Consider the following 27236-nt stretch of genomic DNA (forward strand, 5'->3'; position numbering starts at 1 on the left):
ATTATGTCAAGATATAGATGTCAAAGAGAACTGCATGGTTAAAAGTCCACATTACACTTTTTCAATATAACCCTAAGGGTTTAATACTCTTTTCTGGCATGCAGTATTGCATAATTGAGATTAGAACCAACTTGTTATATATTCTCATCACCTGCTCCTAGAGTGGTTTTTTTTCTGTAACCCAATGAACTTATTATAAGTCAGCTCCCAACTCTCTCATTTGCAGGTGAGGTGCAGAGAAAGCAGAGCTAATTTGTTGACTGACACGTTGGTATGAAGATAAGGTGCCCAGTATCTGCACTGGTAAAAATAATTCTGATGTCCCTGCTCTTTGGAGGATCTTTCACAGATGGGCAGAACTGTTCAACCCTCCCCAAACAAAGGAAATTTGGCATGTAAATAGAAGTTCCATGAGGTTTAAGGTCACTTGGAATTATAATGACCAAAGAGGAGCAGAGCTACAGTTACAAAATATGAACGAACATGCACAAAATTAAAGTACATCTTTAATTTTTATCCATTGTTTACATGGGTATGACCCAATAATACCGAAGTCAAAGGGGTATTCTGAGGCTTACTTAATATCTCTGATACTTGGGTAAAAGGAACTCTAAATATGCAATGTGTTGTTATAAATTACTATTTATATATTTAAAATTACATCATTTGATGTGATTTAAATTAAAAACAATGAGAGCACAATGTATGGTAGTTCTAGTTTCCTTGAAAATTCACTGAACAGATTCATTTCTTATTTAAATGTATTCATTTCTGCCTGACATATAACACTGCTCTACAGCCAAAATGCTTCTGAAATAAATGTAGTCAAACTTTACTAGTTCTGGGTCACTGAGAACGAAAATGATGCTTAAAATTGTTGATTGGCTCTAGTTTTCAAGATATGCTATTGGGTCAGTATATACGACCCTTGACTTGGGAATGGTGGAGGATAAGTGAGTTATAAAGGGAAAGGATCTCAATTTAAACCAGAAATGACTAAAATACATCTTTGACTGGATCTACAAATAAATCTATGATTGGGTTTGGACAATACTTGCTTTTTAGGCAAAACAATGAATGATGCAATCTGAAGCTGGTATTGTGTCATACATGATATGAATTGCATCATGTTATTCCTAGAAGTCATGGATGATGCAATCATAACGAAGCTTACATCACTCTGCTGAACAAATTGCCCTATATCAGCTCTAGAAATCATACAGTGTTGTGCTCTCTTATTTGTCAGTGTTTGATTTTGCAAAGGGACACATTTCTGTTTAGCCAAAGTGAGCAGAGATGCCTCGTACTTGTGTGAACAGTGCAGATAACTTCTGCTATGTTTGTGGTGAAGTGACTTTTGCATCACAAAAGCGCAGTATAACCACTATGGTTAAGAAAGCCTATCACCTTTATTTTGGCTGCAAAATTGGAGATCAGGACAAGAGGTGGGCCCCACACATATGCTGCAACACTTGTGCAACAAATCTTCGCCAATGGTTGAACAGGAAAAGGAAATCTATGCCTTTTGCAGTGCCAATGATTTGGAGAGAGCCAACAGATCATATCAGCAATTGTTACTTCTGCGTGGTGCCTCCAGTTGGGAAAGGTGTGTCAAAGAAGAAAAAGTGGACTGTGCATTATCCAAACATTCCATCAGCTATATGCCCAGTACCCCACGGAGAAGGACTGCCGGTTCCTGATGCACCAGAATCATTCTCACTTGAGTCAGAAGAGAAAGAGGATGAAACTTCTGGTCCTGAACCATCAATGTCACAGGACCCACATTTTCTCCCATCCTCCTCCTCTGAACCACACCTCATAACACAAGGTGAACCGAATGACCTGGTCAGGGATTTGGAACTACCCAAGAGTAAGGCAGAGCTGTTGGGCTCCAGACTACAGCAGTGGAATCTCCTGGCAGGTGATGTTAGGGTTTCCATGTTCCATGACTGTCAAAAGGATCTTGTCCCATTCATCTTCATGGAAGGTGATCTTGTAGCCTGCAACAACATCGATGGTGTGATGGCAGCCCTCAACATCGTTCATGATCCAGATGAATGGAGACTGTTCATTGATTCATCGAAGACGAGTCTTAAAGCTGTTTTACTGCATAATGGCAATGTTTTGCAGTCCATATGAAGGAAACCTATGACAACATGAAACAACTTTTGAGGTGCATAAACTATGACCAACATCAGTGGCAGCTTTGTGGCGATTTGAAGGTTGTTGCTCTCTTGCTTGGTCTGCAGATGGGATACACAAAGTACTGCTGTTTTCTCTGCGAATGGAATAGTGGTGCAAGAGATTCCCACTAGATCAAGAAAGATTGCCCACTCCGACAGTCATTGGAGCCTGGGAGGAAAAGTGTTCAGCATCCACCACTTGTTGAATCAAGGAAGATTTTGTTACCACCCTTACACATCAAGCCGGGTCTGATGAAGAACTTTGTCAAGGCCACTGACAAAACACAAACAGCTTTCAAGTACCTCCGTGGAAAATTTCCAAGGTTAAGTGAAGCTAAGATAAAGGAAGGTGTCTTTGTTGGTCCTCAGATTCGTGAACTTCTTCGAGATGATGCATTTGACCATGCACTGCGTGGCAAGGAAAAGATGGCATGGAAAGCCTTCCAGTTAGTGGCAATAAATTTTCTCGGAAACAACAAGGCAGACAACAACAGGTTGTTGGTGGAAAACCTCCTCAAGGCATACAAAAGCCTTGGTTGCAACATGTCACTAAAGATACATTTTTTGCACTCTCATCTAGATTTTTTTACACCGAACTGCGGAGCAGTGAGCGACGAGCACGGCGAACGATTTCACCAGGACATTGCAACAATGGAGAAACGCTATCAGGGCAAATGGAGCCCATCAATGCTTGCAGACTATAGCTGGACAGTGACAAGAGATGCTCCATTTAATGAATACAAGAGACAAGCCAAGAAGCGCTGAGTAGACATTGAATAGGACTAAACTATGTACATAATAGTTTTTTGCCTTTTGTTTCATAATAAATTTTATTTATATAACTCTTTTGCTGATTTTTAAAGTGTTACATAAACAGGACAGGTGAAATATTATCATGTAAAGGAACCATAAACACATAAAAAGACCTAGGTGTACAATTTATGATTAAAACTCTACTATCTACACAATATACATAGACATAAAATGTAAAAACTTAAATATCTTAGAACCAGTAGCCAATCAGTTGTTTTAATTGTCATATTTGAATTCAGCACATCAAAATACATAATAAATAGCACATTTTATCTCTGAAGCAGACGACTTCTCAAAAATTGTAGACCAGTGTAATCTTTTGATTTTTTTTCTACCCACAATACCTCTCCTTAGACCTGAATCAGAATGTCATATCCAGAGCCCCTTATCTTCAATGTTGCTGGGGAGATTGGAACTGAACCATGCAATCTGAACCTGAATCTATGGATCCAAACCAAATGGGACTACTTTCTAGATTGAGCTCAGATCTGTCCTAATATGGCAGAAATCTCAAAGCATTTTGGTGCTATGGCACCTAAACCCCAATCTTTGATCATCACTGAACCCAAAGTCTTAGATATTAGCCTAAATTCAAACCAGAACCTTATGTGAACTTTCTAATCCATATGTTACTGTGCTTATAGTGTACTAATACTTGGTATACTGGTAGGTATGCTGTAAGAATACTTCCATATGCTATCTTCACTAGAGAAAGACAGCACTTGTTACCTTAGGGATTGATCTGGCTAAGTGCTGATCATTCTGGCCTGAATGCAGGAAAGTTCTTAAACATGTATTCAACTTGGGGCAATATTCTTCAGTGCCTTATGGGGTTGGGGCAAGGTTGCTCTTCACCTTGCAAGATGGAGCCCATAATCTAGAACATCCCTCTTTGCCTTCTGCTTTCTCACCAGCAGCCATTTTAGAAAGACATCTGATTTCCTAAGGCATGAAAAGGGGTATCATGAAACTTACGGTCATTTTTGTTTTATCCAGTGTCTATGTTTGTTTGGATGTTATAGAACAGGCATTGCATGGTGAATAAGTGCTACGTAAGGTCTGATTGATTATTGAATAATATATTCATGAAGGATGATCATCTTCAGTGTGACACGCATGCACATGTGTCCGCTACATTCTGAATAGTTAATATTTAATTGGAATAATGTGCAGTATTTGCACTGTAATTTTAAATGGTCCCATCACATCAAAATGGGAGGCAGTGTGCTGTAGCAGTCAGAGCACAGGAGTGGGACTGGTGATAGCTGGGTTCTATTCCCCGCTGCTGCTAACCTGCTGCGTAACCCTGAGCAAGTCACTTCACCTTTCTTGCCATAGTTCAAGAATGCATCTCTAGTCAGAGCAGCACTTCAGCACACTCTTCACTTTGAAGTCAATGAGATTTAAACGGGCTTAAAGTTAATCACATGCTTAAGTGTGGTCCCAAATTGAGGCCTCTGACCTTCCATTTCCTCTCACTTTTTCTGACTTACCTGTGTAGGGTCTGTCTATACTGCAATAACACATCTGGGACTGGTCCATCTCAGCTGACTTGGGCTTGTGGGGCTCAGCTGCAGGGCTATAACATTTTAGGGTAAATGTCTGGGCTTGGCTGGAACCAGAATCAAAGATTCTGGAGGGTCTCGGAGCCAAGACTCTAGCCCAAGTCCAGATATCTATGCTGCAATTTTCTAGCTCTGTAGCCCGAGCCCCACACCAGGGCCAGCTGTGGGGGATTTTATTGCTCTGTAGACATACCCACAGACTATAATCTCTTCAGGACAGGGGCTGACTCTTCTGAAGTGTTGGTACAATGGTTAGCACAACTGAGGCTTCTAGCACTACCGTAATTTGAATAATAGCAATATTTGAGAAATATAATATAAAACTCTTTTAAACCTTAGCATGGCCATCTTGTCATCTAAATAGCTTGCAAAATAATAAACTCAATAGTATCTGCAAACATTCTCTGTAATCTTTCGCTCTTTAAGCTTTATACAGCTGGAGGATGTTCAACATTTCGCATACATCAATTCAAGTGCAATTCATCTTAATACTGACACATAATCCAGTTGGATTTAAAATGAAATTTTGTTTTTGAGTGCTAATTTTCAGGTAATGACTTTCTAATTGATTTCCTTCATATGAAGGGCCATTGATTCATTCCCTTCAATGAAACTGAGTTGGTTTCCCAGAAGAATTTATGAAAAGCTGCTGAAAGAAAGCATCTGTCGCTGCTGCTTTCTTTCCATCTTGTTTTCCTCTCTAAAATGTTTTCCTTTTCTGTTTCCCCCAGAAAACCTGGACCAACAAAGCTAAATGATTTTGTTGTTTGAGTGTGAAAAGGGGTGTTAGAAAAATACATCCCCATTCAAACATACATTGAACTTCTGTGGCATCCTGCCTAAAATCTGGATATTCACTGCACCTTCAGATTTCCTAGTAGGACAGATATTTAACATTTGTACAACAGTTATTCAGAGCAATAAGTTTGGATTGGACACAGATTATCTGAACTGGTAGTATTTTACATAGAGTGAAAAAGGGCTTTTAAAATAGAAATGATAACTATTGTGTGATTACATTGCCTGTGTCATTCTGAGTGAAGTCACAGTTGAATTTGTGAAGCACAGTGGAGATAGCTTGAAAGTTTTCTGTTATACAGTATAGCAATCCAAACCAGATTATAATACATGGTACAAGACCAGTAATTGAAAACATTAAAAGGGGAGTTGTTTCCTGATGATTAAAGAAGTAACACACTATGAGATGGAAATCAGTAAAAGATTAATTAAAAGATGTGCTACTAGTTTGGTTTGATTTTGCAGATATATCGGTGGGGAAAAATGATTTTTTACAAAAAAAAAATGGGTGTTGAGAAAAAACAGATTTTGCTAGACCTTGCGAGCCAGTCATTATACAGTCAGGCACCATGCAAGCTGCTTCAGTGCTAATCTACATTTCTCCTACATTGTCCTAATCCTAGATTTTTCTTGGGCAAATGATTAACTATGTGTAATTTGTAATGTGGAATTCTAGCCATTGATGTCTAGTCATAGTTCGCCATGTACTTACATGGGAAAGATATTTCCGATAGTAAACAGCTCTTTAATCTATCAACAAAAGGCATTATGAGATCCAATGGTTGGAAGGTAAAGGTAGACAAATTCAGACCAGATATAAGATGCAAATGTTTGTGTGAATAATTAGCCATTGGAACAGTTTACCTAGAGATGTAGAGATTCTCCATTATTTGAAATATTTAAATCAACAATGGATAGCTTTCTAAAAGTTGTGCTATAGATTAAACTGGAACTCTGGGCTTGATGCAGAAATTACTGGGTGAAATTCTATGACCTGTGTTGTGCAGATGATCATAATGGTCCCTTCTGGCCTTAAAATCTATGAATCTATGTCAGTTGTTTTGTAAAGTGAGCAAGGATATGGAACCAAAGGCTCTAGAGATGAAAGCAAAGCACTGTACAAATAACCAATTAATTCTCAACAAACATGTTTGAGGTTGGCATGTGTTATCCCAGTAATGAGGCTCAAACATGTTAAATCAAATCTAAGGTCATACATCAGAGCCAGAACTAGAACTCACAAATTTCTCGCCCCAAGTCCTGTACTCACTACATACACCACAAAGCTTGTAGATGAATTCATCACCCCACTGTCTGCTCTTTCTCCCAATTTTATATACCGGTAATAGTATTTTACACTTCCATGGCACCTTCCTCTGAGGATCTCAAAGTTCATTCTAATCACTAATGAACACAACCTCACAATACTGCTGGGAAGGAAGTAGATAAATTGATTTTACAGATGAGGAAACTGAGGCACAGAGTCATGTGACTTGGTAATCATCACAGATTAAGTCTGTGGCAGAGCCAGGATTATGATCCTTCAAATTTATAACCTTTGTCTTAGCCATAAAAAACATCCCTGATCAAGCAATTCTTTCCAATAAGCATTATTATTTTATTATTTATTAATATTTATAATTTAACATATGTAGCTTCCCTGAAATGTAGTCAGAAGGAAATAGATGAGATGGTATATCTATAGAAATACACAATGTCATTGATTACTTCGTTAGTGATAAATCAGTAACTATTTACACCAATATTTGAAACAACTCACACACAGTTTTAAAATCTCAAATATTTAGCATATTCATTGTCATCAATCAAAACCCTGGGGAAAATATAATCACTCTTTACATTGTGGCTTGTTTGATCTTCATATACATCGGATTGCCTTCATTTACTCAAATATTACATTTGTAGTTTGCTTTGACAGTTTAGGGAACTAGGTTTCAAGAGACAAATAGTCCCTATCTGCTTTTACCAATTTATAACAGAAAATACATAAAATGAAATGCAAAATGATTTAATGGCCTAATTTGCACGCAACAGAAACTTCCTAAATTTAATTTTAACTTGTGTTATACATCTTGGAAGCATGAGCATTTAGAGTCAATTGATTATGAAGTGCTTGCAAGTCATTTTTCCCATGATGGGATATGGGGGATTATATCTTTTACAGATATTATTATTTTTCTTTTGGTTGGTATATGCATGTTTCCTTGCATAACAGTGCAATAAAATTTGAAAGCTTGCTTTATAATTTTGCAGCCACTACATGAAAGCAGTGAACACTCTTTATGCACATGCAGTGAATGGCAAAGGAAAGATGAATGATAACTGAGAACATCCATGTAATAGTAGAGTCATATGTTACACTCCTTTGTAGATACATGTAGGATGTGAGTAGTTGTGTATTAAGATCTATTTCTGAGGTCCAGATTTTTTTTCCTCATCATCCCCTGGTCAGGGAAGGAGAGTAGCGGAGGTGCCAAAGGGGCAGAGAGTGTGATCTCATTTATGCAAAGGCCAAAGATCCTCAGGGGGAAGAAAGAAAATTCTATTTATCTCAGCCCATATTTCTTTTCCACTTTGTCACGTGCCTCTCCGTTCTCTAAGCATGCGGTGCTGTCACCAGCTCTTGGCTCTCTCTGAAGCACTATTAGTGCATTTGTCTCTGTTACAGTGCACCCATTCATATGCATGGTAGATCTCTAACTCCATAGATGCGCTCAAGTGAATCTCCCCAAGGTGGGGAGTTCACATAGTGTGTAAGGGAAACCAAAGCTGCTATCAACACCATTACATTCTGTGACTATTTTCTGAGGGTGTTTGGAGGTGTTGAGATATGAAAGGATCTTTCCAGAGAGAGTGGCTGATCCATCAACTGTTGATATTGTATGGCTTTCCTCACAGTAAAATCAGAGTCCCTCCTAAAGTATATGTTGCACATATTTATTCTCTCTCTTGTGAATTAAGGAGGTGTTGTTATCTCTGTGGGGATCTAAGGCACGAAGAGGTGAAGTGATCTGTCCAAGATCATGGAGAAAGCTGGGAATTGAACCAGGTTTCCGAGTCCCAGTTTAGTGCCTTAACCACCAGATCTGAAATCTCCTTCTATTTCTGGCTGGCTGTGTCCCTTTCCACTTGTCAATCTCAGCACATGTGCATTTGAGGTGGAGAGGGTAATACAAGCTGTACATTAATATGGCAGAATGAAGTGTAGTTGCCTTTTCTTGAGTTTTCCTGGGCTCATTTCCACCTCAGTTATACCCATTTGTCCCCTCTACGCTACCTAAATGAATTGGCTATAGACATTAAATATGGAAAAGATTATTTAGTAGCCCCTCAACCCTGATTCAAGCTAGTGCAAAACTCTTCTTTGCAGTGACCTTAAATATCCTCTGCTATGTTTACTTGTAAGAACATCTGTTACAATACATCTGGAAAACATCCAATAATAAGTCATCTGGTATAAAAGTCATCATGTTTTTAATTGTATAGGCCTTTTAACTGACTGGCTCTTATTTTAATTAACACATTTTCCAGTAAATCACCTCTATGTGAGGATGCATGTTTTAAGGGGTAGTTTATTTTCCCCAAATGGTCAGTTTAAGTTAAACAAAGATTCTAGCTGCATCTGAAATCGAAGTCCAATTCTTGAGAGGTTTAGCTGTATATGAAATTATTACGTTGTCTTGCTATGCCTGAATAGATGTCATGGTGCAATAAACTTAACAGATGATTCACAGAGAGAAAAAAATGGTGGTGCACTTATAAAGATTTGAGAGGGACATATTGTAAATAAAGTTGAAGACGATATGCATGCTGCACCCCCCCCTCTCATTTTCTATATGCAATGCAATTAATGACTAGACTTGATTCATTGCCTGGAATCTGCTGGGGGAGGCCAGGCTGATTGCTTGCAATAGTGGAAAATTCACCAGGAAGTGGGAAACAGCATGGCCTTCCCTCAGTCTACTCTGCTGGCTAATGTGCAGCCTTCTGGCACAGTGGAGAGGAGAGTGAGTGAGGCCTGATGGGTTCATCTCCTCCACTGTAAATTAAAGTTCCACTCGTTGGGCAGAAACCACAATGGAAAGCAGTGGTGGCACCATCATCCGTGCTCCATGTCCAGGTTGAATCCTTTTAGGGGTACAATTCCCCATGCTGCAACAAAGGAAGTAAAATTGTCCCCAGAAGGCTGAGTCAAGCCCTAAGAATGAAACCTAATTATGATAGCCCTCCAAAACTCGCACATTTTCTTTATTTAATTTCTCCATGAAGATTTGCTGATAAAGGATAGCTTGGTTTGTTTTTTAAGAAAAAAATAATTTCTTTGAGGTAATTGAAAATCTTGGCAACATCTGACATCAGAATGCAAGATAAGTCCTTTCCAGTTTCATAAATGTATCATTAGCCTCATTCTATCTCCTCTCCCTCCCTCATCCATTCTATCAAGTAGACACACCTTTGCTGGTTATTAAAAAGGATTTTCAGTTATCATGATGAAGACTTGTGTAGAAGTCTTTCAGTCCTCAGCTGCTAGCACTCATTTCAGGCCACTTGACCTAAAGGGCAGCTTTACAATCAGACTTTAATTTCTGAATCCCCAGAATCTCTTGCTTTGTGTAATTGGGAAAAGAAAGTAGCGCTGTAGCCCAAGAACTTAAAATTGCTTATTGGTATTAGCTCTGTCAAAGAGGAAACAATTGACGAGAATGGTAGCAAAATGGAGTAAGGAAGAAAGCTGTAGGATTAAACTTAATTCTTTATTTGAGCAAACAGAAATAACAGCTCCATCATCTCCTTTCCTTCTGTTGTTGATTTCTTTCTTAAACTTCCTCTAGTGTTCAGAGTCATGTAATGCATTTTTAGTCTTGCTCTGCACTTGGGATGTCAAACCCATTCAGTGATGAGAGCCAAATTACCCTCTCTTTTAGGGACCGTGGACCAAGAAAAAAAATAGTTCACTGGCAAGAGAGAGATTATGCAGTTCTGTTTAGAGTACAGAATCTTTATCTTTGGATAGCAGAAGATAACTGTATGAAATTCCCTTATTATAGGGGGGAGCTGGTAACAATCCCTATATTTAGGTTACCCAATGCTTTCCATTATCAAACATTCTTATGACCTTTTTTGTTGTCTTTTCAAAATAACCATGATCAGAACCATTTTCATCTTCCTGGAAAGATGACCAGTTTTTAAAATGCAAGTCAAAGAATAGGCAAAAGTGCTTTATAAAATTATGCTCAAAATATATGTACATCTGGAGTTTTGCCCAATAATATCAGTTTGAAGCAATTATTATAAAATCTCCTATTCCATGTATTCTTTCTGAGATAACAAAAAGTTCATAGAGTTGTGATTCTTTATCCTCACTGGCTTCAGACCAGTATAGGTTTTTATTAAAGGTTTCACATTCTTTACACAGATGTCTAACATATTTGTAATAGGTTTGGAGTGTTTGGCCCACATCCTGGACTACACTGCAGCTGCTTTTCCCCACATGTCGGGCCCAAAGTCAGCATAGAAGCCAAAAGAGGATTATACCAATGCTAGGAGATCTGCTAGGGTTTAGAGCAAATGTAATGGCTTCCAGAGCAGGAGATGTGTTTATGCGAAAGGAGAAATGGCCAGGGGTTCCCTGTGCCCTGAAAATGACTGGCTGCTGTAACAGCCCCCAGAGGTTGTCAAAATTAGGATGCTCTAACCTATCTTTGAGAACTAGATTGGGGGTGCCATATTTGTACTACACACACATTATGAGCTCTGCAGCCACAGATGAAGATCTGGACCTTTACTGAAAAGTTAGGTGATTTTTTTCCCCTTTGTTTAAACCTATTTGCCTTTGTTTGACCCCTTTTGGTAATATATTTGTTTTGTTCTGTTAATAAAAACAATCATGGAAAGTTATATAGAGAAAAAACAGCTACAAGATGGATTTAGATACATTTCTATCTGGTTTCAATTATTTTTAATTATTTTTAAATATTTTAATTTGCTTTTAAAATTGTTGAACATGTACTTAAGACAGCTGATTACACAGTTATTATTCACTCCCTATTTCCCATCTTTGGGAGGCTCATCAAACACTACTACTAACTTAAACAAATCTGAATAGAATAGAATTAAAAAATAGGAAAAAATGTTCTTTTTTTTTAAAAAAAATCTACATTCCTCAAAGTTAATTTATCATCCAAAGATGCTGCAAAAGTTTATCCCAGTCAATTTTAAACAATCATACAACATGATATAAATGAAACCAGAAAACATTATTCTCCTTTCTGCTTTTCAATTTTGAATCACAATTGTATCCTTGTGACAAATCCTTTCAAATGGGACAAGAACATTTTCAGTCCCACGAAAATGTACTAAGTCAAAAGTCCATTTGTCTCACCATGACAGCCTGAGGAGAGTCAGAACATGCTAATAGGCCAGCTTAGAAATTTCAATAAAATATGAACTATTGATTAAAAGACTAACAATTTGAAACTAGTAACTGGCCATCATGAATTCTGAGTATCGGAGGGCTAACTGTGTTAGTCTGGATCTGTGAAAAGCACCAGAGAGTCCTGTGGCACCTTTAAGACTAACAGATGTATTGAAGAAGTTTGAGTCACTCAAAATAACAGAATAAGAAAATAGCCACTTGGAAGTTTTACCTTGAAAGAAAGGTTAGTGGAGTAGGCTGGCTTTCATTATAAACTGAGGGGGGCGGGCGGGGGGAGTGGAGAAATCTATTGAAAGAGAAGGGAGGGGATTGCTTATATTCATAGATAACTATTGAAAACTCCCAATGTTTTCTATATTTAGTAGAAGATGAATCAGACTCTACCATTCCCATTCTGACTCCAACCAATCCAGAGTGTGACATTATACCCCAGGGCCAGAATTTAGGAATTTTTCTCTTTTATTGGAGCCATTTAGAAACTTAAGCCCTGACTCTGCATCGAGCTCCATGTTGGTGGACCCCTGAACCCTGATGGAGCCCATTCACTGACTTGGGGCTCTGTTAGAGTTCAGGGGTGTGGGATTGAAGCGTTAGGCTTTTTCCTCTGAGGGAAATTCCAGTGAAAGGAAGCCCTGCTGGAAAAAGAAAATACTTATTACCTCAAGTTCCCTCAAAATGAAAATAACTATATATAATTATAACAACAATATAAATAATTATGATTATAATAGAAACGGAGAGTGTTTTGCTGCAAAGGGTGGTTACTGTATGTCTTCCAAAGGAAGCTTTAAATTGCAACGCCAAATAATGATGCCAAAGCAAGTAACAAAAATAAGCAACAACCCTCAACCCCAATGCCTTCACCAAAGGAAAAGGACTTCCCAGTAGTTTGATATGGCATAGAACCCCCAACCACTGAAAAATGGAGAATGGCAAAATCTTTTATAATATTAATGACCAAAAAACCAACCAACAAAACCAAGTTGACCAGTCAGACTCATGACCTTGCTTACTCGAATCAACAAAAAACAAACTTTGTATAACAAATAAAGGAAGAAGCAATTAAAGTGGCAAGGCATTTGCCTTTTAAAGGGCTCACTCCCCTTTTGTATATGGTGTTTATCCTGTAAAAGGGATCCGGTCCAGCATCCTACAGAGGTCCATTAACTTCAGTGGGTTTTCTTGTGGGTAGATCTCTTTACATGGTTTTAACATCACTTGGAATGCGGCTGATCACAGGTGTCCCTGGGCATAGCCAGCCGCCCTGAGAAACAAGGATTATTTTTATAATGCTCACTATTCTCCCTTCTGTAACATCCCTTGAAGTGAAGCTATTTAAACAATATCTCTTTATTTTTTTAAGGAATTTCTCTCCAGATATTCCCTATGCTTTTTCCTGCCCCTAAAGAAGTTTCTGTGAACAGAAAGATCATGTGGTTGTGTAAAGAGAACAGCGCACAAACATGCACCCTCTCAGGTGGCATCCAGCTAGTCCAGAGTGACCTAAGGGAGAACTGTCATAGATTTTTCCCACAGTTGAAATAACTATAATTTTCCTAGCAAAATACACAGATGCTCAGTAATGCTCCTGAGCTTAGAAGGCATGAATAATTAGGATGTTGGAGTATAAAGAAAGCAATTCAATCTTGGGGAAGGCTGAGGGAGGTTGTTTGGTTTTTAGCTTTATGCTTCATTACACCAAGTAAATTAAACAAAGATAATACTCTACTGTACTGATTGAGAAGAAATGTAAAACACCAATTGTTTAGCAGCTCACATCCAGTTAATATTAGTCATTTCCTTGAAATGAAACTTCATAACAAGGCGAGATGGTTTGAACCACAGCCTGGGATTTTAATACCACAAATCATGTATAGATAGGTAATTTTAATGACAAATTTGTCTAAAATTGACTAATGTATACTTTGTCCTGCAGGATATGTAAAAATATAGGGTTTCCATATATTTGAATTACTAATACAGTGCTATATCTTGTTTTTCATATTCTGATACCTGCACATATTCTCCCCCACCTAGCCCCCTTTATCTTTTTTAAAACTTTTTAAAGTGTCTTGTTTGTCATTGAATGCATGCAGCTGAAGTCAGTAGGAGTTATACATGATAAGAAGAGGGCAGAATGTAGTCCTTAAAGATTATTGAAGCTCCTATGGCAGTGGCAAAACTCCCATTCGTTTAAATGGTATCAAGTTCTGACTGAGTGTAGAGACCTTCTGTGCTGCTATACAGAAAACAATTACATGAATATAAAATATATATCTATTATATATTAATCATGCTAGGAAGCTTAAACTGGGTATAGGACAATGAGTAATGTCTATGTATTGTTGACCCAATCATGATTGTTGTTTAGATTTAGGTCGTTGAACTGCACAATCACAGCGTGTTTTTAATCCAAAGATAGAATTTGTAGTTGAAAATAGCTTCCAGGCTCCTGCACAGTAAACTTAACCGGATTTAATAGGGAGGTTGAAGTGACATATTATAAACATGGTTCCACTTGAAAAATTCCAAGTAACCTTTTGAATAACGGAACGAGTCATATTGATGTATATTAAGGATGTTTTGGAAGACATGTGTAAGCAGTAAAGAGAAGAAGAAAACTCTTGGCCATTCATTTTCCTTAGGTAGAAAAAAAGAGATACAATATGATTATGCAATAAACTTCTTTATATTGTGGCTAAAAATGTATACAATGCAGAGCTCACCTTGAGATGAGAGCAAAGTATGGGAATAAAACAGCCAAGTGTTTTAAACTAACAGTTTTCAAGGTTACTCTTGTATAGCAGAAAGTGAGGTGTGGTGTTTAGGTACTGCATGTGATTATTAGAACTGGGAGCACTGGCTGGTGGGAGTCTGAAAGGACAGGAAACAGGAAGGAGGGGGGAGCAGTTGAGGAGGCTGAGTGAGAGTTACAGAGTGTGCAGTTACAGCTTGGTAAGAGATTTCCACTGTAAATAAAGTTCTGTTGAAGTTTGTTAATACCTTGCCTGGGTTATACAACATGAGGTTAGAAAATTTCCTACGTGCAGTGACTCCGTGGCAGCATATTGGGTTCAAAGGCCATTTGAACTTGATGTGATGTGAGCATAAGTGCCTGAGACACTTTTATTGACTTAATTAATATCCTTCTCTGGTTTTTTACTTTTCAAGTACTTTACAGTTAAAATTATTCAAGGCCTGGTTCTTCTCTAATTTAGGACCCAGTTCATCAAGGAATTTAATCAGTGTGTAGCTTTAAGCATGTTAGTAGTCTCACTGAAATCAATGGGGACTATGTGCTTATATACCTTGCTGAATCGAGGCCTTGCACTGGTGTAAATCAGAATAACGACACTGAAATCAATGGAGATATGCTGCTTTTATACAGGTGTAAGTAGGAGCAGAATCGGGCCCATTATCTACACATTCACAACAGAATGTTATGGTCAGAATCAGAACGTTTAGTTGTCTCCCAGTATCAATCTTGAGTCCAGAGGAAACCAAATCATGATGTAATCGTGAGCCCCAGAGATGGGATTCAGTGCATGTTGAAAATACAGTTTTTTAGTCTCTCAATTCCAGGGAAAGCTAAAGGAATACCACTTACTGAAACTATTAACTGCACTCGAGCGTTGCTTTTCTATTATGGTACAGCACCCTGAGAAGGGCGCTGTAGAAATTACACACTGCTGAGGATGCCCTTGTTCTATTTGGAAAGAAAGGCACATAGGCCATTTTACTCACCTTCACGTTTAGCATTTTCTCTCTCTCTCTCTCTTCTTTATTTTTCTTCTTTCATCTCAATACCATTTTCTTTACTATCCTTTCTGTTGTTTTCTGTTCTTTTTTCCCATCTTTATCTCTGTCCTGTTGCTCTTTCTTCCACATGCATCCCTTCGTCCTTCCTTCTTTCTTTCCTATCTAGCTTTTCTTCCTCTGGCCCTGGCTCACTGTCCTCATTCTTCACTGGCTACTGTATCTCTTTTCTGCACCCACTCATCTCTCGCTTTTTGGCTCATGCATTTTCAAAGGCATCTCGTGGAGTTAACCATTCAACTAATTTATTCAGTGGAAACTGAGCACTTAGCTCTAATCGAGGGGGAGGTATGTCAATAACTGACTTTTTTCATTTTGTAGGCAATTCTGCAAAATCAGGAGGAAAAAAGTCATTTGGAGCCAAACCAAAAACTATTTTTTGAAAAGATTTTAATGAAATGCATTTAGTTTTCAAGCATTAATTTTTTTAAAAAAATTATTAAATTTGAAGGAAAATTTGAAACAAAGAGTTATTTTGAATTGAAAAATGGAAATGTTTCATTTAAAAATGTCAAAACAAAACATTTCAACTTTTTTGGAATTTGGGATTTGTCTGGTTTTTGTGTGTTCTGTATTTTTTCACAGGAATATAGATTTCCTGGGTCATCGAATTCAGTCCCCCTGCTATTGCAGGCAAACCCATCATACAGTCCCATTCATAACCTTATCAAGCTGTATTTTAAAAATAGTCAGGATGTTTGCCTCCACTCCTATTGGAAAGCTGATCCAGAAACTTTTCCCCCTGATGGTTAGAAACTGTCTTCTAAATTGCAGTCTAAATTTATTCACAGCCAGTTTATACCCATTTATTCTTGTGCCAACATTGTCCTTCATCACAAATAGCCTTTCTCCCTTCCTTGTGTTTACCCATGATTTATTGGTAGAGAGCAATTGGATCTCCTCTCTCTTCACATTGATAGGCAAACAAGCCCATGATTTCAACTGAAACAAGATGGCAAAATCAAAACAAATTTGAGAAAAATGTTGGTGTTGCAGAATCTGCATTATTTTGCTGGGAAAAGGTTCCAGTGAAAAAAATTCATCCAGTTTTATCAGAGATGCCTCTTGAAAATCCCAACCTTGTGTTTCATAAGAACCAAAATATCTCAGTATTGTATTTTTATCAGTGTTCTCCTCCAACCCCAATAGGCTTTGTTTCTGGTTTAAGGAGATATTTATGAGGCCACAATAACATGGGAGGTAGCGTTCAGATACCAAAATACAGCAAAAAATTAGATTTTCCATAAGTCCAGGTTCATAAATAGTTTTCTTGTTAAAAAAAAGCCAGTAAAAATGTAGAGAGACAAAGTGGGTAAAGTAATATCTTTTATTAGACCAACTTCTGTTGGTGAGAGAGACAAGCTTTTGAGCTACACAGAGCTCTTTGTCAGTTCTGGGAAAGGTACTCAGAGTGTCACAGCTAAATACAAGATTGACTAGATAGTTTAGCACAAGGAGTTAGCACGTATCCTAAAGTGGTTCTCAACCGGGGTACGCATACCCCTGGGGGTATGTAGAGGTCTTCCGGGGATACATGAACTCATCCAAATGTTTGCCTAGTTTTACAACAGGCTACATAAAACGCACTAGCAAAGTCAGTACACACTAAAATTTCATGACAATGACTTGTTCATACTGCTCTATACACTGAAATGTAAATACAATATTTATATTCCAATTGATTTATTTTATAATTATATGGTACAAATGAGAAAGTGAGCAATTTTTCAGTAATAGTGGCCTGTGACACTTTTTAAAAATTTTTGTCTGATTTTATAAGCAAGTAGTTTTTAAGTGAGGTGACTCTTGGGGGTATGCAAGACAAATGAGACTCTTGAAAGGGGTACAGTACGCTACAAAAGTTGAGAGCCACTATTCTAAGGCACCATTCAAGGTGAAATGGCCCGTTAAAACCCCTGTAGTCATAGGACAAAAAGGAGGGTTAATGGGTTAGAGATAACTGTAATAAGCCATAAATCCAGTGTTTCTGTTCAGTCCATGATTTTTAGTGTCTAGCAAAGTTATGATTTTAAGCTCCCAGGCTTGTCTTTTGAAAGTGTCATGCAGGTTTCCTTTGAGGATGAAGACTGATAGGTCAGATAGAGAATGATCGCTCTGTGAAAAGTGTTCACCCACAGGTGATAGGGTGTTTTTGTCTTTTATCATTTCTTTCCTTTACTGCTGCACAGAGAGATTGTATATTCAAGTATACGCACTCCATGCCTCTGAATATGTCACACACTGAGATAGGGAACTTCTCACCAGAAACTAAAATAAGTGGTGGAGGGAGGTGCAGCTCCTGCTCTGCTTCATTAAGTGTCTGAGGCCTGGTCTATACTACAGAATTAGGTTGATGCAAAGCAGCTTACATTGAATTAACTATGTAAGTGTCTACAGTAATATTTTGCTCCCGCGGACATAACTGCCTAAATACACCAACTTAATAACTCCCCCTCCAGGAAAGGCGTAGAGTCAACGTTGATGTAGTTAGGTTGATGCAGTGTCAGTGCGGACACTGCATTGCTTACATCAACAGTTGCTGGCTTTCAGAAGTCATCCCACAATGCCCCACACTGACGGTACAATCAGTACAAGGGCTCCTGGTGAGGATGTGCATGGCTGACACAAGGAGCAAAGTGTAGACACGCACAAGTGATGTGATTATTGTGGCGGCTGTATGCCAATGTAAGTTAGGTTGATTTAAATTTGTAGTGCAGACATGCTGAGTAACATTCTCCACCAGTTCTCCTCCCACTGGGATGGTGGAATGAGACCTCCATATCTTGTTTCACTTTTCTTTAGCCACAATAGTGTTGTGAATGTAAATTGCTGTGGATATGTAAAATAGTAATGTATACCTTAATGCATTTTTTTTCCAGAAGAGCAGAGTTATAGTTCATTTACAAACTTACTAAACTTATCTGACCTTTGTGAAATTTACTTACCTACAGCACTTTTGCTGCATTGCAATATTTTATTTAAATTCACAAGCTATTGCATTTACATTTTTTTAAAAATTTGTATTATTATTAAACGATGGCCCCGACCTGCAAAGTTGAGATGTGAAATCAAATCTGAATCTGAATGGTCCCCAAATTTTGGAGAAGTTTTGATGTAGGTGGTCCGGTTTCTGTTTCAGGCCAATTTTTAACAGGTGAGCAATGTAGAAACACTGTCAAATGTGTTTCTTCTACTATTTTAATTTCACTGGTTTTCCCCACTGTGACATTTTGGGGTCCATGCAGACCAGTAATATATTCCATCATCACCTGTCCTGTAACTTGGGGGACTTCTGTTCAGTGCAGCTATTTTTCAACACCCAGATACCAGAAGCCTGCCCACAAGCATAAGGTCTCTCCCTGGCTCTCAGTAGCCTAGTTTCATTTTTCAGGGTGACATTAACAGCCCTTCCAGTCGCAGATCTCCCCAAATACATCCTCCCTGAGTTAACTACAAGAGACTCAGACTGTTCCCCTCTGGTTCATCTCCCCTGAAGGTGTGAAACCAACCGCCAAGTTATAAGATCGCTCTGGCGCACACACTCCACACAGCACACCAGAGACCTGCTTCGAGTGGAAATAACAAAGTTTATTTAATATAAAAACCACACATTCAAAGAGGAAATAGTAAGGGAAAGCAAACATATACAAATTACACAAAAAATGAATGTCAAGTTGCAACCTCAGGCCTTTCTCTTTCATATTAGATAAAATACCTTTTCTAATAGGATTCAGAGTAGCAGCCGTGTTAGTCTGTATCCGCAAAAAGAACAGGAGTGCTTGTGGCACCTTAGAGACTAACAAATTTATTAGAGCATAAGCTTTTGTGGGCTATGCATCCGAAGAAGTGGGCAGTAGCCCACGAAAGCTTATGCTCTAATAAATTTGTTAGTCTCTAAGATGCCACAAGTACTCCTGTACTTTTTTCTAATAAGAGTTACCTATTCCCTTAAACAGTTTCCCAGGATACCTCCTAGCTATAGGAGGGATTCAGCATTCCCAGGGTGTTTTCCACTTGGAGACTGTCCTCCAGGTTCTGGATGCTCTTCAGTTCAAACCTCTTCCATTTTGAACATTCAGTCACTATAGATGGGGAAAACTCTCTCCTTTCTTAATTTTCTAAGATTGGGGTTTTCTTTTCTGTTCCCATTTACTTTGATGGTTCATCATTGTTCTCCCCCCCCCCCCCCCCCCGTCTGGACAAATGGCTAGGTGCTTGAAGCCAGTTTCTTTCTTTTGGAGAGGTAGCCCCTCTCTGCCCGATTGCTTCCCCATCCTGTTGTGAGGTGATGCTGACGTCGCACCACAGGTCCAGTTACAATTTTCTACATATCTGTACATACATGCATTCAGAAACCTAACCTGTATGCATATCTCATAACAACTAGTAAGTGAACATTAGAATCTTTCAGAGAAGACCTTAATCGGTATATTTTTATAGTACAAAAACAGCATGCAATCATTTGGTTTAACTGTTGGTGTGGGGTTTTTTTGGTGCTTAAACCTTCTGTTTCCCCCTTGGAATGTCTGGACCCTGATTGTCATGCCCACCTGCTATGCAAAGAAGAAGCAAATGCAAAGTGCTAAGAAGCAGCATTCTCCCCAGTGGTGCAACACTGTGAGAACTTTCGGAGTAACACAATTTATAAAGATTTAGGAAAAGTGAACATTGTTTTTTTCATGCTCTAGCTTTGTGAATGACATGCTCAGCAATGTAAAGAGTTTACTTAAGTACAGCACTTGATCAGTAGTAAATATTAAAGGGTCACAACCTGATTCTCCATTCACTTACCCCTCTGTAAATCAGGCGTAACTCCAGTGGAACTACACATGGTGTGCAAGAGAGAAAAAGGAAGTAAAAGTAGTCGTCCCACTCTGCACACTCATGCAGAGACCAAACATGGTAACAGACTATGTATTATCCTAACCACAGGTATGTGCAAGCTTAGTGCCACTGTCAGCAACTAGCATTTCCAAAATAGTTGGGCATGTGGTGGGGCCCTGGCCATACCCCATTTCACACTGGCCAGCAAAGATAGTCAGGCTGCATTGTTGGCAAAGGTGTCACAGTAACAATATCCCGGCTGTGCTCCCCAGAATTCCTAAATCAGGCACAACACAATGCTTCCAGCTCCCAATCTTTTCATTGTGATGTGAGTTGAAACATGTTGAAGAGCTTTGAATCCAATAAGAGCAGAGGCCTAGTTTGCAAAAGGGAGGATTTAAGGACTGGACTGCTGAGACTGTATTACTTGGTTTACAACCAGCTGAGCCTTTACTGCTGCCTTAGTAATTTTTCCTAACTCTTTGGGCTGAAGAAAGGTTGAATTGCTCACGAGGGGCACATTTCTGGCAATGTTAACACAGACTTTAAAGATTTCAGTGTGCTTTTGAGATTAATAATTTGGACAACTTGTTCAGGTACCATAGATATTTTCAGGTTTTAAGAAAAAGTTACAGGAGGTTTTTTTTAGTGTACACTTATGTATTTTATAGTCCAATTCTCGCTGCCCTTAAAAAAAACCCACAATAACATTGGTTTGAATTATAATTTTAAATTTTATTAAACTGTTTAACCTTGGCAAACATGAAGGTTTGCAAATTGTATAAATTCAGGTTTTTTTTAATGAAAACCTGTCTTTCTAAGCCCATGTACAAATCTCAGTCAGAAATGGAGATTTAACAGCAACGGTATATAATTCACAAGTCTCTGTAAATTGATTTTTCAGCCTTGTGAAGATGGATTTAGGCTGCTGTTTGCATTATCCACAGAGCATGCATTACTGTACTACATTTATCTAAATGAAGGCTGCGTTTAAAAATATATTGTTCTGCTGAGAGTAAATTAAATGCATTTTAATTATCTGGGAAACTGACGACACCCCCGCATTACCCTATTCTCTGCTGCTCATGTCTATTTACCTGATCCAGTAAATGCTACTGAGTGTAGTGCTGCATTCAATAGGTCAACTCAAAGTAATAAACAGCATGCCTGGTAATTAGCATTTTCAGGGTTGGGCCCCAAATGTTTTTGAAAGGGTTTGTATCCCGGTAGGTAATAGACTTAGAGAGTCACATTCAGTAGTTCTGATTTTAAAAGTCAGCCTTTACCAATGGTTTCATGGAGATATATTAGAGATTCCACACTTTCCCACCATACTTTATATTATACAGAAATACACTATCTTTAAAGAAGATTGCCAAGGTTGCAAAGTCAAGAACTCAAAAGTTATGAAATAACAGAATTAAGATTGCCTATGCAGCCTTAATACAACCCCCTTGTACGTATTCATGATGACACAGGGGGTTGTATTAATGATGCATGGTGATTAATCACATACTATTTTTTCCCCACAGGACCCCTGCCTCATTCAGTGCACAGAATGCACAGTGCTCACTTCATGAGCAGCTATTGGATATTTTGTTTTCACCTCGTTGTTCAATGTTTGGCCCTATTCCTGATTTAGAGCATGTTATTCAAACCCTTGTTTGAAAACTGAACTATTCATTTCCTCATGAGTTTTCTATGGCACAAGCTCTCATTGACTTCAGTTGCAGCTGTGACTGCTCAGTACTTTGCAAATCAACCCCCCAGGATTTCAAGTCAAAACACGAGGAACATACAGTTAGTGACCACCTGTGAAAAAAATGCTTTGTTACTTGCTTAGTGTCACATAGAAACTCTGTGGCAATGACAGGGATATCATTAATGCCACTATATAAATCTGGGGTGCGGGGGGCACACCTTGAATACTGTGTCCAGGTCTGGTCACCTCTTCTGAAAAAGGATATAGTAGAACTGGAAAAGGTTCAGAGCAGGGCAGCCATGATGATCAAGGGTATGCAATGGATTCCATAGCAGGAGAGACTAAAAAAGAGATTAGGGTTGCTCAGCTTAGAAAAAAGACGACTAAAGGGGAATATTATAGAGGTATATAAAATTATCAGTGGTGTGGAAAAAAAAGAATAGAGAAATGTTATTTACCCTTTCACACAAAATAAAAACCAGGGGTACCTGATGAAATTAACAGGGTAGCAGGTTTAAAACAAATAGGAGGAAGTATGTTTTCACACAACACAATTAACCTGTGGCACTCATTGCAGTGGGATGTTGTGATGGCCAAAAATATAAATATGTTCAAAAGAACTAGATAAGTTCATGGAGGATAGGCCCATCAATGGCTATTAGCCAGGATGGTCACGGATGCAGCCCCATGCTTGGGGCAATCCTGAACCTCTGACTGCAGAAGCAGAGTGGGGAGATGGGGTGGATCACTCCATAATTGCTCTGTTCTGTATACTCCCCCAAAGCTCTGGTACTGGCCACTGTAGCAGACGGGATCCTAGGCTAGACAGACAATTGGTCTGATCCAGTATGGTGGCTCTTATTTTCTTGTAGGATCCAAATGGTCTGAGGCAGCATTCAAGTGCCTGTTCTTTCTCTTCCAGCAGTCCTCTGCCTCATTCACTGTTTACCTTCCATCTTCTCCAACAAATGAGGCAGGAGTCCTATAGACAACAGAGTCTTTTTACTATACGACCTTGATTCATCCCCAGAGTGGGTCCATTGGGTGCACCAAATGAGGTAGGGGTCTTGTGAAAAAAATAGCATCTGACCATTTAATTAGAGACTCTATCATAAGACATACATACAAGGGGGCTGAAATAAGGTTTCATGAGCAATCTTAATCTTGGCATTTCCTAACGTTCAGCTTTGTGATCTTAATGTTCTTTTAAAAAAGTTTTTGGTGGGTAATTTCTGAGCCTTTTATAAAGCAAATGGAAATTTCCAATATGAGATGTCATATTGATACCCACATGGATCATCATTGGCAGGGCCGGCTCTAGGATTTTTGCCGCCCCAGGCAAAAACAATTTTGTCCGCGCCCCTGCCCCCCCCCGTTTTTTTCTTATGCCATCCCTGGCCCCTTCCCCAAATCCCCAGCCCTGCCTCCTTCCCCCAGGCTCTCAAGCCTACGAGGGAGGGAGAGGGAGAAGCAGCGCGTGTGCCGCGGCCACTCGGGGTCTCCGCCTCCCTCCCGGGTTTGAGAGCCTGGGAGGGAGAGGGAGCAGCGGCGCGTGAGTGGCAGCAGCCGAGGTGAGTTAGGGCGGCCGGGGCACATTTTTAGGGGCAGCGTGGCACGCGCCAGAATGCCGCCCCTAAAAATGTGCTGCCCCAAGCACCAGCTTGTTTTGCTGGTGCCTAGAGCCGGCCCTGATCATTAGGTTTGGAACCTTTAGATCCACTGCACAGACTTCTGCAACTTCAGTTAACAATGGAGCAACTTAAAGCTTGTATGTGGACCAGCACTAGAGGGGCATGGGACACTGCCAGTGGTTTCACAGATATTTACTCACAGCAGATGAATGATAAGACTCAGGAAGGTTGGGCTCCATTCTAGGCTCTGAAGGTGAGTGTCCCATTGGGCAGAGACTCTTCTGCCCATCCCGTGAACCTTCTCTTCTCCCTGATCACATCAAACTTGTCCCTGACCCAGCCCTGTCTCTTCCCTAGTCCCACTCTCCTAGCCTTCCAAGTCTCCATTCCCAGGCTTCTCTTCATAATCCCAGTCGTTTTGGCCAGTCAGTCCCAGTCTCCCCTTGTGGGCTCGCTGTATGAGTCCCAATCTCATCCCACCCACTCCCATTCCTCCCTTCCCCACACTCAGTCCCAGTATCTTTGCCCATCCACTTCCAGTTTCCCCTCCAAATACCTCATGCAATCTCTCTTTCCTTCCCCCAACCCCACTCTCTCCCAGTCCTAGTCTCCCTCCACATGATCCTCATTCAATCTTGGTCTCCGCCCGAAAAACCCCACACCATCTCTGGCTCCTTGTTCCAGTCTCTTTCCCCATCAGTTCCTGTTCTCCCTCTGCCCCTTTCTCTTGCCAGATCAATCTCCCCTCCCCATGTTCCATCCCAGGTTTCCTAGTACCAACTATCCCTCTTTCTCCCAGCTCTTCATCTGATCTCAGTGTCCGCTTCCTCCAACAGCTGGCTCTATCCCTTGCCCATTTCCCTGCTCAACTCCTAGTTCCAGTCTTCTTGACCAACCAGTCCCAGCATCCCCTCTGCCCCAGCTCCCAATGCGTCATCTTCTATTGCCAGATACAGTTGTACAATTCTCTCTCTCCCCACTTCCACTTCCAGTCTCATCAGACACCTTGTCCCAATCTGCTTTCCCTCTTCCCTGGTCCACTTTGTGTCTCATTTGCATTCAAAGCAGATGGCTTCCTCCTCCTTGCTACTTGGGTGCCAGGTAGGGGGTTACTCCGAGCACAGGAGAGAGAGGCTGCCTGCTCACAGTTCCAGTGTCCAGCTCTACCCAGGCCTGGAACAGCCATTAGGGAGAGAGAGAGTCTGGCATTGTCCGTGTAGCCAAGGATTGGAGCATGTTCAGTCACTCTGTGGAGATGTTGCATGCACATGCTGCTAGACAAGTAGGACCTCTGAAGGGATAAAGCATGCTCATTTGCTTTGTGGGGTTGGCATATGTGCAGTCTGATCAGCATTAGGAGTTGAGACAGGCTGGAGCATGCTTAGTGAGGAAGAGATCTTTCAATTTTAGCAGCTAAAATCTAATGTCTCTACTTAGCAGATGCAAACTGTAATTTTTCAGAGGCTGATATCTTGGCCAAATGTAGGTGGATTTTCAGGGCCAGCAAAAGGCATATGTCTGAGACAAAGGCCACATTTCAAGTCCTTGCTTCAAAGCATGAGGTGTTAGAGCTGTTCAAATAAAAGGTTGCCAGTATATTTTAACATGGGCAAACAACGTATTTTTCCCCTAGACTTATTCTTGGAAATAACTCAACCATTTTGGCTGGCAGCATGTAATATGATCTGAATGGTTAGTTTGCAAAGTTGCAAATAATTTAAGACCGGATCTTATAATGGGAAGGGTCAGGCAACCTTAATAATAGGCAGCACTACAAGCCCTGCCTATAGTAATCAATAAATACATTTGGGGTTAAATCCTTGAATGTCCTGTTGACTACTGATAAATGTTTCCTTTTTAATGGTGACAACTATATGCTTAAGGTTTCTAATTTTATTTGTTAGTTTTATTCCTTCTTCTTGACTAACAATCCTGAAGCTATACAGTGTTCTTTTTTAAATGGTTATGGAAAAGAACCAAATGTAGCTGTTTGGAAATTTGTGGAGAATTTCAGCTTTTGTGTTTCTGTCCTTGAAACAATTATTAATTCATACATACTAGACATTTAATATGTCTAGAAGTGGAGATAATTGTCTCAAAGAAGTTTTGATGTTTAAAATCTTTCCTGGTGAAAATTGCAGGTGGGTGAAGAAATAAGACCAAAAACATTGAGGCATGCTTTTGAAATAATTATCTGTAAATAATAAAATGAAAGATTCAGCTTTAAAGTGGGTCATAATTTGCATAAATAAACACTAAAATTCAGAAGGAAAAAAAAACAAACCAGAAATAACATGGAACAGATTCTGCTGGTACTAGTATGAAAGAGAAGACTTCCTCTCCTTATGCTTCCCCAGTAGGTGCCTTCCACAATTGTGGTAACTGAATTTACTCTAAAAGGACTGATCCCTGCATGGGAAGCACAGCCAAGCCCAATGGATGCAGGGAGAGGACAGGGACATGCCAAGCATAGAATGGGCCTGGCATGCAAGGGGTGTAGAAGCATAAATGCTCTCCTAGCATCATGGGGATTTGGGGGAGGAATTCTTTCACAAGGAAGAATTTCTCCTGGAACTTCCTCAGGGATGATGGGTCCTATCGACCTTATTCTGGGCAGTGTGTATTTTGTATATTCTAGCCCTATGTATATTACCGTCTATAGCAATGTGTACAATAGACTATTTTAAATGAATGAATGTGTTCTGATTGATATGAATAACTAAAATATTAATTAATTAATACCTATTCATTAATACTGAGTTTACTTCTGAATCTTTGGATACAGGTTTTTCTCTAGCAAAAGCTGCAGTGGCTGAATTTTATAAGAATGTACTAACAATGACTGTTTATAGTCTTTTTGACAATTGGCTATCCGTTTCCCCTTGGTGTACGACTGCCCTGTTCAGTAGCTTGACATGTTATCTCCAGTGAAAGCTAGCTATAGAAAGATAAGAAAGTTCTGCCTATGTGAAGTTCTGGCTGTGAATGAACAGACTGATCCAGGGCTGACTAGATAGAAAATATGTAAGCAGAGTTAACAAGCAGATATTGTTTTCTGTTGAGCCAGATGCTATGAATCATTATGCCAAGAGGTACTAAAATAAAAAACTAGATGTGTTGACTTCATTAATTCTGGAAACATTAATACACTTGAGAACCATTGTGTCCTTCTCTGAGTTTTTAGTATTTGAAAAAAATACCTCTCACTGTGAATGAGAGCCAAGATTATGATGATTAGTACAATTTCCAAAATATCTAATTGCACATTTTGTTTAGGGTGAGGTGTTGATTGTAAGATTACATGTTTCCTTACAGGTGAGACTTCAAAGTTAAGGTATGGTTTCTGGGTCCTGCAGAAATATGGTAAATTTTGCTATATAAGCATAAAGCTGAAATGGGGAACAGTTCAAATCTGTCCCATGTCACTAGTAACTAAAATTATTTCCA

At 39.4% G+C, this 27236-nt stretch overlaps 1 protein-coding gene across 1 annotated transcript in view; it reads left to right on the plus strand.

Annotated features, from left to right (window-relative positions):
- The window catches only part of CNTNAP2 (contactin associated protein 2), a 1628923-nt gene that overhangs the window by 692107 nt on the left and 909580 nt on the right, over positions 1-27236 (plus strand). The gene's annotated exons all lie outside the window — the stretch shown is intronic.

This window comes from Trachemys scripta, chromosome 2 (genome assembly GCF_013100865.1).
Source record: "Trachemys scripta elegans isolate TJP31775 chromosome 2, CAS_Tse_1.0, whole genome shotgun sequence".
NCBI lineage: Eukaryota > Metazoa > Chordata > Testudines > Emydidae > Trachemys > Trachemys scripta.